This window comes from Oryctolagus cuniculus, chromosome 10 (assembly GCF_964237555.1).
Source record: "Oryctolagus cuniculus chromosome 10, mOryCun1.1, whole genome shotgun sequence".
Taxonomy (NCBI): Eukaryota; Metazoa; Chordata; class Mammalia; order Lagomorpha; family Leporidae; genus Oryctolagus; species Oryctolagus cuniculus.
The window spans coordinates 63,142,451-63,160,287 of record NC_091441.1 but is presented as its reverse complement, the minus strand read 5'-3'; the positions used below and the strand labels follow the sequence as shown (position 1 = coordinate 63,160,287).

The 17,837-nt window shown below is 39.9% G+C and overlaps 1 protein-coding gene across 15 annotated transcripts in view; it reads left to right on the top strand.

The window, feature by feature from the left end:
- Nucleotides 1–17,837, top strand: part of L3MBTL4 (L3MBTL histone methyl-lysine binding protein 4) — a 555,652-nt gene that overhangs the window by 347,579 nt on the left and 190,236 nt on the right. The gene's annotated exons all lie outside the window — the stretch shown is intronic.

Below are 17,837 nucleotides of genomic sequence, written 5' to 3'. Positions count from 1 at the left end.
ACATGTAGCATTGCCTATGATAGATCATACATTGGTTCTTAACAAATTTAACAAGATTAATTAAGAAGAAAATATATTTAAGAAGATCAAAAACATCTTAAGTATCTTTTCTGACCATAGTGGTGCAAAACTAGAAGTTACTAACAGAAGGAATTTTGGAAAATTCACAAATGTGAAAATTAACACACTCCTCAACAACCACTATATAAATAAATTGAAAGGAAAATTTTAAAAAAATGTCTCTGGACAAACTAAAATGGAAACAACATATTAAAGTTTACTGGGTGCTGAAAAAGCAGTGCTAAGTGAGAGGTTCATGATGATAAATACCTATGTAAAGAAAAAAAGAAATATCTCAAGAAAACAACCTGATTCATATCTTAAGGAACCAGGAAAAAAATAACAAATTTACTTCAAAATCATCAGAATGAAGGACAAAATAAAGATCAGAGAATAAATAAATAAATATAGACAAGATAGACTAATGAGAAATATGATACCACAGAAATATAGAGCATTATGATACTATTATGAACCATTATATGCCAGCAAACTAGATAACTTAGAAAAAAAATGGTTGAATTTCCTTCCAACCTACTAAACCCAAATCATGAAGAAATAGAAAACTTGAACAGATTTATGAGTAAGGGGGTTGAATCAGAAATCAAAAATCAGAACAGCTTTGTGGTATAGTGGATTAAGATGCCGTTTCTCGTGTCAGCAATGTAATATTGGAGTGCTAGAGTCCTGGCTTCTCTGCTTCCTACTGAACTTGCTGCTGGGAAAGCAATGGAAGGTGGTCCAAGTCCTTGAGCCCTGCCACTCACATGGGAGACCTGGATGGAATCCAGAATCCTGGCTTTAGACTAGCTCAGTCCGGGCTGTTGAGGCCATTTGGGAAGTGAACCAGCAGTTGGATGATCTCTTTCTCTATCTCTTCCTGGCTCTCTGTCACTCTACCTTTCAAGTCAATAAATAAATCTTAAAAAAAAGATTATGCATCATAACTAAGTGGCATTTAGTCCTTTAGCCCTGGGATTCAAGAATGGGTCAAATATGTAAAGCAATAAACCAATAGATATACCATATTAGCAGAATGAAGGACAAAAACTGTATGATCATTGTAACAGATGCTGAAAAATAATGTGACTAATTTCAATATCCTTTCATAATAAAAATTATTAATAAGACAGATAGAGAAGGAATGTAATGCAAAATAATAATAAGTTATTTATGACAAAGCCATAGCTGAAATCATGGCCATAGTGAAAAGCCGTATGGTTTCTTCTAAGATCAGGAACAAGACAAGGATGCCTAGTTAGCAGAGTATTGGAAGTTTTATCCAGACAAGAAAAATAAATAAAAAGCATGCAAATTGTAAAGGAAGAAAAATTATCTGTGTTTGTAAATTACACGATCTTTATGTCAAATTTTCCATCAAATAAACTGTTAAAGCTAATAAATTAACTCAATTAAATAGTAGGATACAAAATCAACATACAAAAAACAGTTGAGGTTTTATACATTAACAATTAACTAAAAAGAAATTTAAAAAAATCCCTGGGCTGGCGCTGTGGCATAGCTGGTAAAACTGCCGCCTGCAGTGCCAGCATCCCTTATGGGCACCAGTTCGAGTCCTGGCTGTTCCACTTCCTATCCAGCTCTCTGCTATGGCCAAAAAAAGCAGTAGAAGATGGCCCAAGTCCTTGGGCCCCTGCACCCGCGTGGAAGATCCAGAAGAAACTCCTGGCTCCTGGCTTCAGATTGGCATAGCTCCAGCCAATTACAGCCAATTAGGGAGTGAACCAGTGAATGGAAGACCTCTCTGCCTCTCTGGCTCTCCTTCTCTGTGTAACTGACTTTCAAGTAAATAATAATTCTTTAAAAAAAGAAAAAGAAAACAATCCCATGTACAATAGCAACCAAAAGAATAAAATACTTGGCAATAAATTTAACCTAGAAGTTAAAAAGTCTATATACTGAAAACTATATAGATATTGATGAATGAAATTGTAGAAGACACAGATAAATAGAAAGATATTTGATACTCACAGACTGAAAGACAATGTTTTCTGAATGCTCATAGTTCTTAAATTGATCTATAGATCAGTTTAATACAGTGTAAAAATTCCAATGGCATTTTCACAGAAAAAGAAAACACGATCCTAAAACTAACTAGCCAAAGCAATTTTGTGAAAAAAGAACAAAATAGGAAATGTTGTATTCAGTTTTTGTACTATATTGCAAAACCATACTAATCAAAACAGTATGCTAATAGCATAAAAACACATAGCCCAGTGGAACAGAATAGAGAACCCAGAGATAAATCTACACATATACATTGGTAATTCAAAAAATTTAAGGAAAATTAAATTGAAAGACAAATTTATTTTGGTGCCCGCATTTTTGAAATTCTTCATAATACATATTTCCACAACCTTTTTGAAGACACTTCATATGATAACTAACCTTTGACAAGAATCCACAAGGAAGAAAGGGAGTCTTTTTAATAAATTGTGTTGGGAAAGCTGAATATCTACATGCAGAAGATTCTTGTCTTACAACACATAAAAAATTTACTCAAATGGCTTAAATGCTTAAATATAAGCCTGGAAACAACAAAACTCCTCCAGACAGCATAGGGATAAAGCTCCTTGACTTTGTATTTGACAGCGAAAGCACATGCAACATAAGCAACAGTAAAAAAGTGGGATGGCATCAAATTAAGTTTTGCCTACCAAAGGAAACAGTAAACAGTGAAGAGATAATCTACTGAACTGTAGAATATATTGTCCTAGTGTGCATCTAATAAGAGGTTAATATCTAAAATATATCAGAAGTCACACAACCCAATAACACAAAATCCACACATGATCAACAGATATATGGGATTTTTTAAATGATTTATTTATTTATTTAATTTGAAAGACAAAGTTATACAGGAAGAAAGAGAGCTTCTTTTTGCTGATTCACTTCTCAAATGGATCATGACTGAAGCTGGGAGCCAGAAACTTCATCTGAGTCTCCCATGTGGGTGACAGGGACCCAAGCACTTGGGCCATCTTCTGCGGCTTTCTTGGATGCACCAACAGGAAATTGTATTGGAAGTAGAGCAGCCAAGCCTGGGAGAGGTGCTCACATAGAATGCTGGCATCACAGGCAGTGACTTAACCTGCTGTGTGACAACACTGGCCCCAGCCAACAGGTATATGAAAAGGCACACAACTTCAATAATAATCAGAGAAACACAAATCAAAACTACAGTGTAATATCACCTCACCCCTGTTAAGAGTGGTTTTCAAAAAGACGAAAAATAAATCTTGGTGAAGATGTGGGAAAAAGGGAAACTTTGCACATTGTTGGTGGCATGCAAATTGGTACAGACATGGAAAACTAAATGGGGTTTACTTAAAGATAGAACTGCTGTGTGATCCATCAGTCCCGCTTCTGAGAGTATAGCCAAAGGAAATGAATTCAGTATCTCCAAGAGATATCAGCATCCCCATATTCATTGCAACCTTAGTCATAATAGCCAAGAAATAGAAATAACCTAAGACAGAATATATAATGATACATAATTCAGCAGTAAAAAAGGCAGAAAATCCTGCCATTTAGGACATCATGGAGGAACCTGGAGACATTATGTGAAGTGAAATAAATCAGAGAGACAAATACTATACGATTTCACATAAGGAGTCTAAAAGGTTTAACTCAGAAGCTGATAGTAAAATACTGGCTGCAGCGGGCCAGGGGATGGAGGAAATGGCGAAATTTGATTATGCAGTGCAAACTATTGTATGTTCTTAAAACTGTATATATGAAATACATGAAATTTATTCCTTTTATATAATATTTTTTAAAAAAACAGATGATGTGGTGGGGATTTAATTTACAACATGGGTGGTGATGACTGTGATAATCCTATACACATAAGTGATAATCAGTGTACACATATATCAAATCCTTATGTTGGGGGCTGGTGTTACGGCATAGCAGGTAAAACCACTACCTGTGATGCTGGCATCCCATGTAGGCACCAGTTCAAATCCTGGCTGTTCCATTTCCTATCCAGCTCCCTGTTAATGTGTCTAGGAAAACAATGGAAGGACAGCCCAAGTGCTTGGGTCCCTGAACTCATGTGGGAGACCCAGGAGAAGCTCCTGGCTTCTGGCTCTTGGCTCCTGGCTCCAGGCTCCTGGTTTCAGCCTTACCTGACCCTGGGCTGTTGCTCCCATTTGGAGAATGAATCAATGGATGGAAGACGTCTCTCTATGTTTCTTCCTCTCTCTCTGTAACTCTGCCTTTCAAATAAATAAAATAAATTTTTTTTAAAAAAATCCACATTTCAACATATTGAATATATATAATCTCTCTTTGTCAATTAATTATTTCTAAATTAACAAAAGTCAATTATAGCAGTTGCTTATTATACAGCATAGCACAGTCAAAAGCGTACAGATCTGTGCATTTGGAAGCTTGAATTCTTGTCCTAACCACCATAATTTAACGTATGTATTTCCACAAATCATTTGACATTCTAATCCTTTATTTCCTCATTCACAAAAAATAAGAGGGAGGACTAAGTTTGTGACTCACAACCTGAATGGTAAACACTTAAAGCGTAAGATTCGCAGGCTTCCGTTGGACCTTTTTTTTTTAATAGGAACTGGAAATTAATATGTTTAAACATTTTGAGTCCTGGGCAGCTCTGTATGCCAGTGACAGAGCCCTTCTTCTTCTTGTAGCCTCATTGATTCTCCTAGTCATGCTGTGTCCTTTGGCCCCTGGCCTTATGGAGCCTGGTAAATTATTGGCCTGCTGTTTTAGACTGTGCTGAAATGGCAGCAAATGTGGTCCATGACACTGTGGATGCCCACAAGCCACAGGCAAGTTAGAATTTTAAGTCTCATACCTATGATAGCTGTTTTTCTCTCCCTCAAGGGGAGAGTCTTGAGGTGAGTGTTACTCTGTGCTGTTCTGATCAGGCAGCAGGTATAAAGTCTAGACTATTACAGCTTCTTGCATAGAGCTCCCATTGGGGCAGCACTATCCCTGGCACTCATGGAGGGCTTGTCTTTCTGGGTCCTACAGTCCAGATAGATTAAAAGTCACCAGAAAGTAAACTGGAAAGGCATGCTATTCTGTTCCTTCCAGTTTATCAAAATATTTGTTGTAGTCTTCAGAGTGGAGAATTTCCTTCCACTTAGAAATACTGCAACTCTGCCAATTCTGCTCACAATAAGGACACACTATTGATTGGAGAGTTAAGCTAGGGCAGAAGCCATGGAGATACAGAGGATTAGAATTGGATGCTTGCCAGCGCTGTGGCTCACTAGGCTAATCCTCTGCCTGCTGCACGGGCACCCCAGGTTCTAGTCCCGGTTGGGGCACCGGTTCTTTCCTGGTTGCTCCTCTTCCAGTCCAGCTCTCTGCTGTGGACCGGGAGTGCAGTGGGGGATGATCCAGGTGCTTGGGCCCTTCACCCGCCTGGGAGACCAAGAGAAAGCACCTGGCTTCTGGCTTCGGATCAGCGCGATGCGCCGGCCGCAACACACTGTCCGTAGCAGCCATTTGAGGGGTGAACCAATGGGGAAAAAAAAGAAGACCTTTCTCTCTGTCTGTCTCTCTCACTGTCTAACTTGCCTGTCAAAAATATAAAAATAAATAAATAAAAAGAATTGGATGCATATAGATGGAAATCTGCTTCAAAAAAGTTCATGGAAAATGGAATTAAAAGATGAGTTTATTTTGGAAAAACATTTTGAAATCCGTGCATACACAGGGAAAGGGTTTAATGTATATTCTAAGCCCTTGCCTTGCATATAGAAAGGAATTCTGGTGGCACAGATAAATTCTGTTCAGAAGGTGAGAAAGTAAAGCACACACACACAGGTAAGCAAAAGTGGGGAGTAGGGCAGGAAAAAAGGGGTGGGAGAGGGAAGCAGAGAGTCAGCACTTGAGTTCCTCTTACACTTTTAGTCTCTTGAAAAACAGAGAGCTCTTCCTAGTTTCTGACCTCTCTGATGAGTTAGGGAGGAAAGTGGCTATTCACCTGGTGTTCCCCTCCCCCACCCCTAGATCCCTGGTGAAGGGGCAATTGAATGGACAGGTTCCCCTCCCCCACCCCTAGATCCCTGGTGAAGGGGCAATTGAATGGACAGGTACCTGAGTAGTTTGACAGGGTAAGTGGGGATAGCTTGTGATTTCAAGTTCCATAAACCTGACTAGCTACCTACCCCATATCACAGGATCTTCAAAAATACATAGAAAACATCTAATATGGAAAAACTGTGCACAGATTTTAAATTTTTTGCATAAAATAAATTTATCTTTTAATTCCATTTAAAACTTTGAAGTACCTATGTGGGTGTGAATGCATATATATGTACATTTGTATATATAAATATAGCTATATATAAAGAGAAATACAGATATCTGTATTATATGAATATATATACATATGTGTATGTATACATCTTTTTCAGAGTTGTTCAAATCATAACATTTTCTGTTAAGAATGACCAAATGCTTATTGATCATGAACACTCTTAATTAGGCCCTGTTAGAGTAATTTGAGAAGAGATTTTGGTACTGTAATCACTGCTTTAGAAGTATTTTTCTGATTACTGAGAAGATATTGTCACCTCACATGGGAGTTTTGCATTATACAGTTTGTTTGATTCTTCTAACTAATTTTTATGTTTGTACATTTTAGTTGTAAGAACATAGGCATTTCTATCAGCCACTAGTAAGTTTGGGTTTTCTTTAGTCAGAAAACCATGTGTGATACCTTCAATGAAACTGCAGTGTCCTAATTTCCTCTTTTGGCAAAAGGTGGAGAAAGCAGATTAAGGATTAAGGATTGGGGAAACACAAAAGCTGTTCATCAGAGTCTGTTAGAAACTTGCAGTTTAGGCTTCTCCTTTATCGCCCTTCATTTGAATAAGTTATTTGAATAAGAAAATGCCTAGGAATGAGGAGGGCAGGAGTGAAACTCAAGTCCTTTTGGGTTGAGTTTAGTGTCATTTTCAATAAAGCAATGCAGACAGGGGGCCTAGGTAGAGGAGAGTGAGAGAGAATAATGGGAGAAAATAATAAGGGATTTTGTAGCATTTTCACTTAGGTGCAATGAGAACAATCTACTTATGTAATTTTTATTTGTTTGAGATGCAGAGACAGAGACAGTTTCCTGTCACTCCCCCTCTTCGTGGAGGAACGACACAGGACCCTGCGCTGTTCTTTTGTCTGCTTGGCCCTCCCCGGGTTTGCTGCTGGTTCTTCCCGGGTTGGCTACCATCCCTTCCACCTCCGTGGAAGGGCGGTTCCCCCTGGCCACCTTCCCCACTTCCGCGGGGGAGCGGCACACCACCGGCTCTCTCGGGGGCTGCACAGGTGTTCCTCAGGTGTTCCCCTTAGATGTTCCTGGTGCATGTTGTCTCTCTCCTCCTTTATAGTCCTCTTCCGCCAATCCCAACTCGGCTGCCCACACGCCGAGTACGCTGCTCTCCTCCAATCAGGAGCAGGATCAGCTCCTGGAGGTCAGCACTCAAGTTGGCAAGAGGCAGCTGCATAGAAGCCGTTTTCTCCTCTCCCAGCGCCATATTGTGGGAGAGCAGATGCATAGAATAAGTCTTAATTCCAGTAACTTAGTCCAGTCCGGGTTGCTCCCCACAGTTTCCACTCACTGGTTCACTCCCCAAATGCCCACTAGGTGGCTGAAACCCAAATTATTGAGCCTCTACCTCCTGCCTCCCAGGGTGCATGTTAGCAGGAAGCTGGAATCAGAAGCAGAGCCAGTGCTTGAACTGAGGTATTCTGGTTATGGGGTGCTGGCATCTTAACTGCTAGGCCAAAGGCTTGCCCTTGTTTTTGTTTTTAAAGGTTGATTTCATATAAAAAAACTAAAAAAAGTTCAGCTAAAAGATAAAAAAAACTAAAGGAAAGTAGTTATAACTTTTTATAATTTATTTGAAAGACAGTTCTTATCAAAGATACAAGTTTATAAAGGCAAACATCTATTTTGGTCACAGATTCTTATTTTGTTCTTAAAAACAATGAAAAAATGAAATAGGATTGTCTAATGAAAATGTATTTCTCTTAAATACTTTTAGATATGACATTACTCTTCAGTCTGTTGTAATAGGGTTATCAGAGGGCAGATTTAACTCAGTTTAGTTTAGGTTTCAGTTTAGTCCATTTGTGAGTGTGTGTGCATATGCATGTGCTCTAGCAAAAAGGTTTTTTTCTGTTCTTTTTTTAAAGATATATTTATTTACTTATTTGAAAGTCAGAGTTACACAGAGAGAGAAGGAGAGGCAGAGAAAGAGGTCTTTCATCCACTGGTTCACTTCCCAGATGGCTGCAATGGCAGGAGCTGGGCAGATCTCAAGCCAGGAGCCAGGGACTCCTTCAAAGTCCCCTACATGGGTGCAGGGGCCAAAGGACTTGGGTCATCCTCTAGGGCTTTACCAGGCCATAGCAGAGTGTTTGATTAGAAGTGAATGAGCCAGGACTTGAACTGATGCTCATATGGGATGCCAACACTGCAGGCGGCAGCTTTACCCACTATGCCACAGTGCCAGCCCCTCTCTTATTTTTTTTTTTATTTTTTTTATTTTTTTTTATTTTTTATTTTTTTGGACAGGCAGAGTTAGACAGTGAGAGAGAGAGAGAGACAGAGAGAAAGGTCTTCCTCCCATTGGTTCACTCCCTAAATGGCCGCTACGGCCGCTGCACCGATCCGAAGCCAGGAGCCAGATGCTTCCTCCTGGTCTCCCATGCGGGTGCAGAGGCCCAAGCACTTGGGCCATCCTCCACTGCCCTCCTGTGCCACAGCAGAGAGCTGGACTGGAAGAGGAGCAACCTGGACAGAATCCGGCGCCCCAGGCAGAAGATTAGCCTAGTGGGCCGTGGTGCCGGCCATCCCCTCTCTAACCTTAAAATTCTGTGATCTGCGTTAATTTTCAGTTTACTCCTTTTCTGAGTGTATATGTGCACATGCACATGATCCAACAAAAAGTTTGTTTCTATTCTTAAAATTCTGTGATCTGTGTTGTCTGTGTGGGCTTACTGATGGACCAGGGACAGAAGCCTCAGGGCCATTTTAGCTCCTTGTCTGAAAATAGATCCAATCCTCTAGGGACTTCCTAACCCCTGCATTATTTCTCAATCAGCTCAATCCCATGCCCTATATTCTTCCTCAGCCAACCCTCTGCATTCATTTCCAGTGAACCAGCCAGCAGAGAGGAAGGCCCACTGGAAAAGCTAGCTCAGCTTTGCTCTCTGTCATGGCCCTTAGCTGGCTTATGCTATATAAACCCAGCCTGCTGCCATGTGCTCGCTCTGTATGCATGCTGGCAGTTAGCCTTCTCTGGGAACTTATTTCCCTTGAAATAAATTCATTTTGGCTGTGAGTTCGTATCCTGTCTTTTCTCTGTTCTGCCCCTCTTTCCTTATACTTATCACATTTTTATTTTTTCTAGAGGTCAAAAGAAGGGTCATTCTCCTCATTTTGTAAAAAACTTAAAAGACTGGATTATAAAACAACCGGGATTTCACAAAGTCTTACACTATTCCATACTTCAAAAAGAGCCTAGTTTGTGTATTTAAATATTTGTGGCATAAAAAGTGAAATAATTCTTTACTTTAAGATGCTACTTGAATATGCTGGAATGGAAAGGTATCCAATGTTAAATCTATTTCTTTTCTTTACTCCGTAATGTCACTAAGAGAGAAGTTCCAAAAGTTCAGGGAAAGTTGAATTAAAGATGAGTTTATATTGGTGCAAAGTATTTTGAAATCCATGCATAGTTTTTCATAATATGTGTTTTCCACAAACGTTTTGGAAACCCCATATATGCATGTATTGCACATTTTTTGCACCTATTCAATGTTCAACATATGATAAATGTATTTTACCATGTTTCTCTAAGAAGTTATTTATATAATAAGCAAAGCTTAATATAACATGGTTTTCCTTTTGGCTTAACTGCTTGGTAGCTCTGATTTCTAGAAGCACTTCTAGAAACCTATTGCTTTTGCACCCTTTCCTTACTGTGTGATTGTTTCAGTGTAGCTGATTGTTTCAGTGTAGCAAATAGCCGCTGTTACTACATTCCCTGGTCTCCTTCAGGACTCTGCCTCATTTCTGAATGTTTGTCTCTGTTAGGCAGATGGTTAGATTACCCTTCTCTATTGATTTTTGCCATTCATTGTTATATGGTAAAGGTTTTCCTAGATCATCATGTAAATGTAAAATTTATATTTTAGGATCTTTAAAAAAAAGTCTTTTGCTATGTTTGCATTTCACAGAGTGATTGTTCTGTTTTATTTATGTATCATGAAATACGATAGCCTGAAACCCAGTTCAAGCAACCATGGTATTTTCCGTCTATTTGAGAATCTCATTATCACAGCACAATGAGTATTTATTTCATTAGGAGATGGAGGATAGGTATGATTAACCTATAATTTCAGTTTGAAAGATAATGCTTATTATTTACATTCTCTAACATTCTAGGGTAATTATTTCATTAAATCTTCTTAGCAAGCTAAAACATAAATTTTCTAGGGGTGGGATGGAAATAAACTAGTATATTAACTTATAAGTTTCCAATCAAGAATTAAAATAGCCAAACCTTTATTATTCCAAATGGGGACATGTGCATATTTTAACACTTTTCTTTATTATTATTTTAATTATTTATCTAGATTTAATATTTTTGCTTCCCTGCCTATTCTCAGTCTTAGCTCATGACCTTGCTCTGTGTTTTGCTGAGAAAAATAAAAGCCATCGTGGAGAACTTTGTGTTCTCTAGGTGTGGAATCCAGCAGCACCCCTGCCTCCCAGCCACGCACTTTGCAGTCCTTTCCATTGTTGCTGGAGCCTGTCCTATTCCTGTCCACAGTTCATCCCCACCTGGACACTAGTCTGTCACAGCCTGCACACCAAAAGACTTTTCCTATGAGAATACCCTCTCTTGCCACTTAATGAAATGTCCCTCTACTGAAAGCTTCTCACTGTCACTAAAAATAATAATAATAATAATAATAATGAGGCCAGAGATCTACTTCTTATAACCACTTTTATATAAAAACTTCTCAAACAAGTTGTTTAAATTACTGCTTTCTCCTTTTACCTCTCCCATTCTCCCTTGAACTTTAGTCAGCCTTGTTCTTATCTTTTCACTGAAAACATTCACGGTACAGTCATTGAACTTTGCCAAGCCCAGTAGCACCCATGCAAATGGGAATCTCAGCATCGCTGAGCACAGCCAGGACTCCCTTCTTGGTGTATTGATTTCATGTGTCTGGCCCGGCACTCCTCTCTTGGTGTTTTTCCTGCTTCCCTGGCTGCTCTTTCTCACTCCATTCTAATATCTACCTGAGTTCAGTCCTCAGATTTTTCTTCTCACGGCCACTAACTCACCATGGGTTCTCATCTATTTCATGGCTTTAAGTACAGGGCATGGATGACGTCTATAAATTGACCCCCAAAAGTTTACCTCCAGCCCTGTGATGCTGGGCTCACCTCCAAGTCTTTATTCATTTCCAGTAGAGGAAGTAAACACTTCTGCAGGGAGACTTTCACGTTGGCCCCCATGACCTCATCTTTTGCCAACCTTACCATTGTCCATGTTGCTGCAGCCACACTGGTCTCCCTGCACTTGTCTTGGGTTGGCTTACATTCTGACTTCATATAGGATTCTGCTTAAATGTCAGGACTTACTGGACTACCCTGCCTTAAATGGCATCCCGTGTCCTTCTTTCTTATACTACTTGATCCATCTGCTGGCACCATCACTGTCGGACATCACAGGTTTTTTTTTTTTTTTTTTTTTTTTTTTTTTTTTTTTTAACTTGGTGTTTAATTCTCTCTTTGGCAACAAAGACTAAGCTGCGAAAAGGCAGGGTCTTCCTGTTTGGTTTTCTGCCATGTCCTTAGCACACACGGACTGTCGTACTCTCTGGCACACTTGTCCGTCATTGAATGAGGAACCCCCAGCAATTATTTTATTTTAAAAATGAGAATATAGTGTCGTAACTTGTCTGTTACTGTTGACATGTATCTGTTTCCCCTTTGAAAGAGGAAGTGTTTGTATATCCTGCAGTGAATATTACCACCAGAAACTAATGTTGCTTCTCTAGAAAAAAAACTTGCTAAATGATTCAGGATGAATTGAGTGCTTTTTCAGCAGCAAGCAGTTAGTGTTGAAACGAGGATAAGAATGCTGCTTCTGCTTCATCCTTGTTTTCGGATGCTGGCCAACACCAGTCTGGGACTCACAGATATGTTTAAGTGAACAGATCATCTAAATTTGCTTCAATCAATGTCAGTGCTACCATTCTGCTGTGGGTCATCTCCATGCCAAATACAATCACAATTCTGAGAGGAAACTGCATCCCCCTCAGCAGGAGGAAGATGATCACCCCCTCTGTCCACCCCGAGCAGAAGAAGGAGCCCTTTCAGCTGCCTCACTCATAGTTACCAAATAGAGCCATTTTGAAATGAGAAAGGACGGACTCCTTGCTCGTTTTTCAGTGAGCACTGTCTCTCCTGCCTTGATTTTGCCTTGATGTCTCACATCATCTTTACATGACAAGAGGACTAATGCCCATGTGCAACTCTATTGGTTTCTTTTTCTTTTTTTGAGGAGCAATTGCTTGATTTCACAGAAGAAAAAAGCAGTAAAATAAAATTGCTCTTTTATCCTAGGAATATTCAGCTGCAAGTAACACAAAAATCTGTGAGTGGCTTCATCAGATAGAGGGTTATTTTTCTTCCATGACATACTACTATGCTGTGGGTCCAGTGCTGGCAGTGTCACAGGTCCACGCCCTGCCTTTCTTTTATCTTGTCCTTCCTCAACACTTTTGCTTCTGTCTTTGTGCTTGTCCCTTTGTGAACTTTATGTCTGCATCTCAGAAAGTTCAAAGATGGGGAAGAGGGCCGAGCAGCATCAGCCTCACCTTCACCCTTTCAGCAAGAAAGAAAGCCATCCAGAGACATGCTTCTGGTGCCTCTCCCCTAGGTCTCACTTCCTGAGTGGTGTCCAGCGTCCAGTGTCCACATATGGATGTAAGAGGGGTTGGGAAAGATGACATTTTTAGCTGGACACATTGCTATGCTGAACAAAATCAGGACTTGGTTAGCAGACACAGCAGGAATCGATAGTGGAAAGGCAACCTCAGAGCCTGTGCTGGCTGCTCATAGTGACGGGGTTTCCCCTGAGTGGTGACCTCTGAGGATCTCTTACAGCCGTGCCTGTTATTTGCTGTTCCAGTATTTGCCAGTCTATAAAGAGAGTTTAATTAATGAATTTATTTTTCTTGATTAAGGAACCTTACCATCAGATTTATTCCTTCTAAGTGAAATTCTTGTAGACAACTTGAAATAAATTAGGAGTTATATCATGTTGCTTGATATAGCAAGTAGCCCATAATATTTAGAAATAGGAGACCAGAGGCTGGTTTTAGATAAGCTACATTCTGAAGTTGGAATAAAATAGGGATTAACTCAGAACACTATGAAGAAGATATACTACAGTAATGCTTACAAGCATTAATCATTATCTTTACTATTATTTATTGATTTATAAAACATTCTTCTGGAGTATTATACCCCAATCATCGCTCTAGTAGGTATTATGGACTCAATGACAAACAAGTCAGATAATGTGGATGCACTGACTCTAGTGAAGGGAGACAAGCAATCAGCAAATAAACTGGAAATATGATTTCAGGAATAGTGGTAAAAGGCAAGAGAAGGTGCTATGGCCAGGGATGGTCTCTGACAAAGTGATTTGGAACACTTTCTCTTGACAAATAAATCTCTAAATATCAGAATTTCAAGTAAGGTATTTTTGGAGAAATGTGTCTATTTCCTGGAGAAAAATGTAGATTTAATCAAGGCCCCCTGTATCCTAGGCAATAATGTAAACTGTTACAGAACATACAGGTTTCTCTTTCCTAATAGATGGCTCTTGTCTGACTCACCGTTGAGTGAATACATTTTTCATCATAGAAAATTTCATTCATAGAAAATTTAAGAGGGAAATGGCAAGGTCTCACACCTTTTACTTCATATTCTTTTGGACTCCTTCTTTGTTATGTCCCTTGTAAAATATTCTTTATGTAATAACTCCTTTCCCAGTGGTCAAGGTCATACCTCTCCTTATAGCTCCAACAAGGAGAGAATTATAGCACTCATCAGGAATCTGGAGATAAATATGCATTGGTAAATATTTAAATATTGCTTTAACCTTAACTTAATCAAAAACATTAAGTTAGTGCTGAAAATAATTTAAGTGCCATTCTTCGAGAGTTCAATGTGTGTAGAGTACTGTCCACAGAGTTCCATTTGTGCTGGCTGATGGAGAGTAGTGGTTTATGGATTTAGTATTATAGACCTTTGTGACAAGCAATTCAGAGAGCCCATTTATATATCCTGTGTGTGTGTGTGTTTTTTTTTTTTTTTTTGTCAAAGTTGTTTTTATTTGCTATCACACAAGCGTATTTCTTAACAGGGGAATTGTTTATGATTTTAATCATTAATTCCTCTTTTTAAAAAATGTTTACTAAAGGCAAGCTTCTTTTTAAAAAGACTATTCACTTGAAAGGCAGAGGGAGAGTGGGAGAGAGAGAGACAGAGAGAGACGGAGAGACAGAGACAGAGACAGAAAGAGGGATCTTCCATCCATTGATTTCACTCTCCAAATGGCTGCATTAGTTGCTGCACCAAGCTGATGCTCCAAGCAGAAGCCAGGAGGCAGGAACTCCATCCAGGTCTCCCACATGGGTGACAGGGGTCCAGGCACTTGGATCATCTTCTACTGCTTTCTTGGGCACACTAGTAGGGAGCTGGAGTGGAAGTGGAGCAGCTAGTACTTGAATTGGCACACAAATGGGATATTGACACTGCAAGTGGTGTCTTAACTCGCTGCACCACCGGCCCTATAAGGCAACTCTTACTTCTCTTTATCTCTCCACGTATTTCAAAAAGAGTAGAAGAAATAGCTGAGAAGTGTTTTCTTATTCAGTAATTGTGATGTATTGGTATTTGAGATTTAAATAGTTGTTATAATATCATCATACATTGGGACTTGGCCTCCATCACTGTTTTCATGCAATATAATCATATGATCTTGCGAATTTTTGGGTTATATGAAAGCCTCTTTTCTATATTGTGAGCACCTGAAGGAAATACCTATGAATTACTCATCTGTTCATTGAGCAGGTGAGCACTCCTTAAGAGACTGAGGGCTGGTTGATAGGGGGGGGATGCAATGAAATGAGAGAGAAGGGATGTCAGGGCCCAGGTTTCTGGCATAGATGTGATGTGATTTCTTGAGATGAGTGGCTACAGGAAAAAAAAAGCGGGGGGACAAGATGATGAGTTGGGTTTGAAATGACATTCAGATATCCCGATGAAGGCGTTGAGTGGGAAGTTAGAAACCAGGGATATACTGGAACGTGAAGAATGTTAGGGCTAATCTGTCAGCATCCTGAGCTCATGGTTAGCAAATGAAACTGCAGTTGTAAGGCTCAGGAGCAAACCTCCAGGAGGTTCTCTGATGTTTTTAAGTCGACTAGAGAAGGAAACACTGACAGAGATTACTAATGACTTTTCACATGCAGAAGGCTAACTGCCAGAGTGTGATGTCATCAAAGCTAGGACAGTAACAATTCAAGGAGATGTGCAGCTGTGATGAAGAGCACCACCGTCTTGAGTGTGGTCAGCAGCACACATGGTCAGCAGCAGGGTGGAGACTTAGCATGCAGAGATCATTAGTGACCCTGCAAGGTAGATTGTGTAGATTGAGAGATGTGAGCTAGCAGAAACAGCAGAAACAGAAATATGGCTATAAAGCAGAGAAGAGATAAAAGCACCTAAGGGGAATGTAGGGTTTGTATAGACTTTTAGACACTGGTTTTGTTTTGGTTTCTTGGTTTCTTTTTATAATGAGAAAAACTGGAATGTGTCTAAATGCTGGGCAGTAGTCAAGGAACCATTGAAACACAGGGTAGCCTAAAGATTCTAAAGAATGGGAGGTGGATGAGAGCTAAGCATAAATGGTGAGGGATTTGCTCTGGGGAGAGGAGAGTGCTACCAGCCACAGCAAGGGAAAGGACAGAGGGAAAGGAAGACAGATGGGTGCATAAGGATGGAGTGCCTGTGCACTGACTCCCATTTTCTCAGTTAGCAGGAAGGCTCAGCTGTTGAGAACCAAAAGGTGGAAGGTAGTGGAAGGTTTGTGAGAGTGGTGTTTTGATAACATCAATCTGCACCATGTGGCATTTTCCCAAGAAAATTTACTATGCAAAACAGCATGTAGGATGGCTTACCCCTCCATGATTGGCTTTTTCTCCGTAACAGCCAGGTATGATAAAAAGCCAGAAAGACAAAGGAGTTTAAATTACTTGCAACAGAAAGTCAGCTAATGATTTGATAGAATCTAAGTTAGGTAAGTGATAGAGAGGATTGATAAAGAAAGCAAAAAAGAAGTCAGTGCTAGGAAATTCTCTGATGTTGAAATATCTTCTACAGTTGGGCACCTGAGCTGGAAACCTGGAATGATGTGCTGTGTCATCTGATGGGGTGAGGGCTCAGCAAGTTTGGAAGTGGGGCTGTTTGTGGTGATGCCACATCTCTGATATTTTTGTTGGTGCATGTGACCAAGATGGATCTGGGAAAGGGGCCACCAGAGATAAGGAGACTTGTGATCAGTTGGAATAGCATGGTGGATAGCATGCTCAGATGGATATTCAGCTGGTGATGTGTTATAGTATGGTGTGTTGTGATGTGGTGTGGTATGGTATGGAACGGTATATGATGTGTTATGGCATGGTGTGGGATGGGGCAGGACAGAATGAGATGATATGGTATGGTATGGTGTGATATGATGTGGAGTGGTGTGGTATAGTATGGTACAGTGTATATTGGTACGATGTGTGGTATAGTATATGGTACAATATGGTCTTATGTGGTATATATATATATAGTGTGTGGTATGGTATGGTATGTGAGGTGGTGTGGTATATGGTGTGGTATGGCATGTGAAATGGTGCGGGATGGGATGAGATGATGTGGTATGGTGTGTATGGTACACTATGGTGTGATGTGGTTTGGTGTGATACGGTATGATATGGTGTGGAATGATGCAGTATGGTATGGTATGATATGGTATGGTATGGTATGATGCAGTGCAGTATTGTGTGGTACAGTATAGTGTTTTATAGTACAGCATGGCCCAGTTCAATTCAGTATGAGATCACTCAGTTTTTAGCCCAGCTGTGACAGCTCTTGAGTAAGCATGGGTTAGGACCATGTTTGCTATCTGGGGCAGCTCCCATAGGGTAGCTCTCTTTCATTTCTGCATTTGGGGAGCCTTGTGTTGGCTAAGTGGGGGTTTCTTTGAGAGCAACAAACTAGAGCCCATATCCTCAGGCTCTCAGCTGACAGCTATATTGCCTCTGTCATTTTTAATCTGTGAAAGAAATAAAGGAATGTTCCCAAAGGTTTTTAATTTCTCTATGCCTACTCATTCTCTCTCTCTCTCTTTCTCTCTCCTTTTTCTCTTTCTCTTCTTCTCCCTCTCTCTCTCCCTGTCTCTCCCTCTCCCTCTCTCCCTCTATCAGTTGTGCTGTGGTTGTTATTTATTACAGCATTACAGCAGTGGTATTTTTTGCTAAAACATTATAAAACATTGAAAGTACTCAGTGAGTGTCTTTTGTTGATGGGTTGGTTTTCATTTGCAAAGCTTCAGTTAATGTCATTTACATAGTTCAGCCTTTCTAGTTCTTTAATGAGGGTGTTTTAAGGTATGTTCTTTTACTTC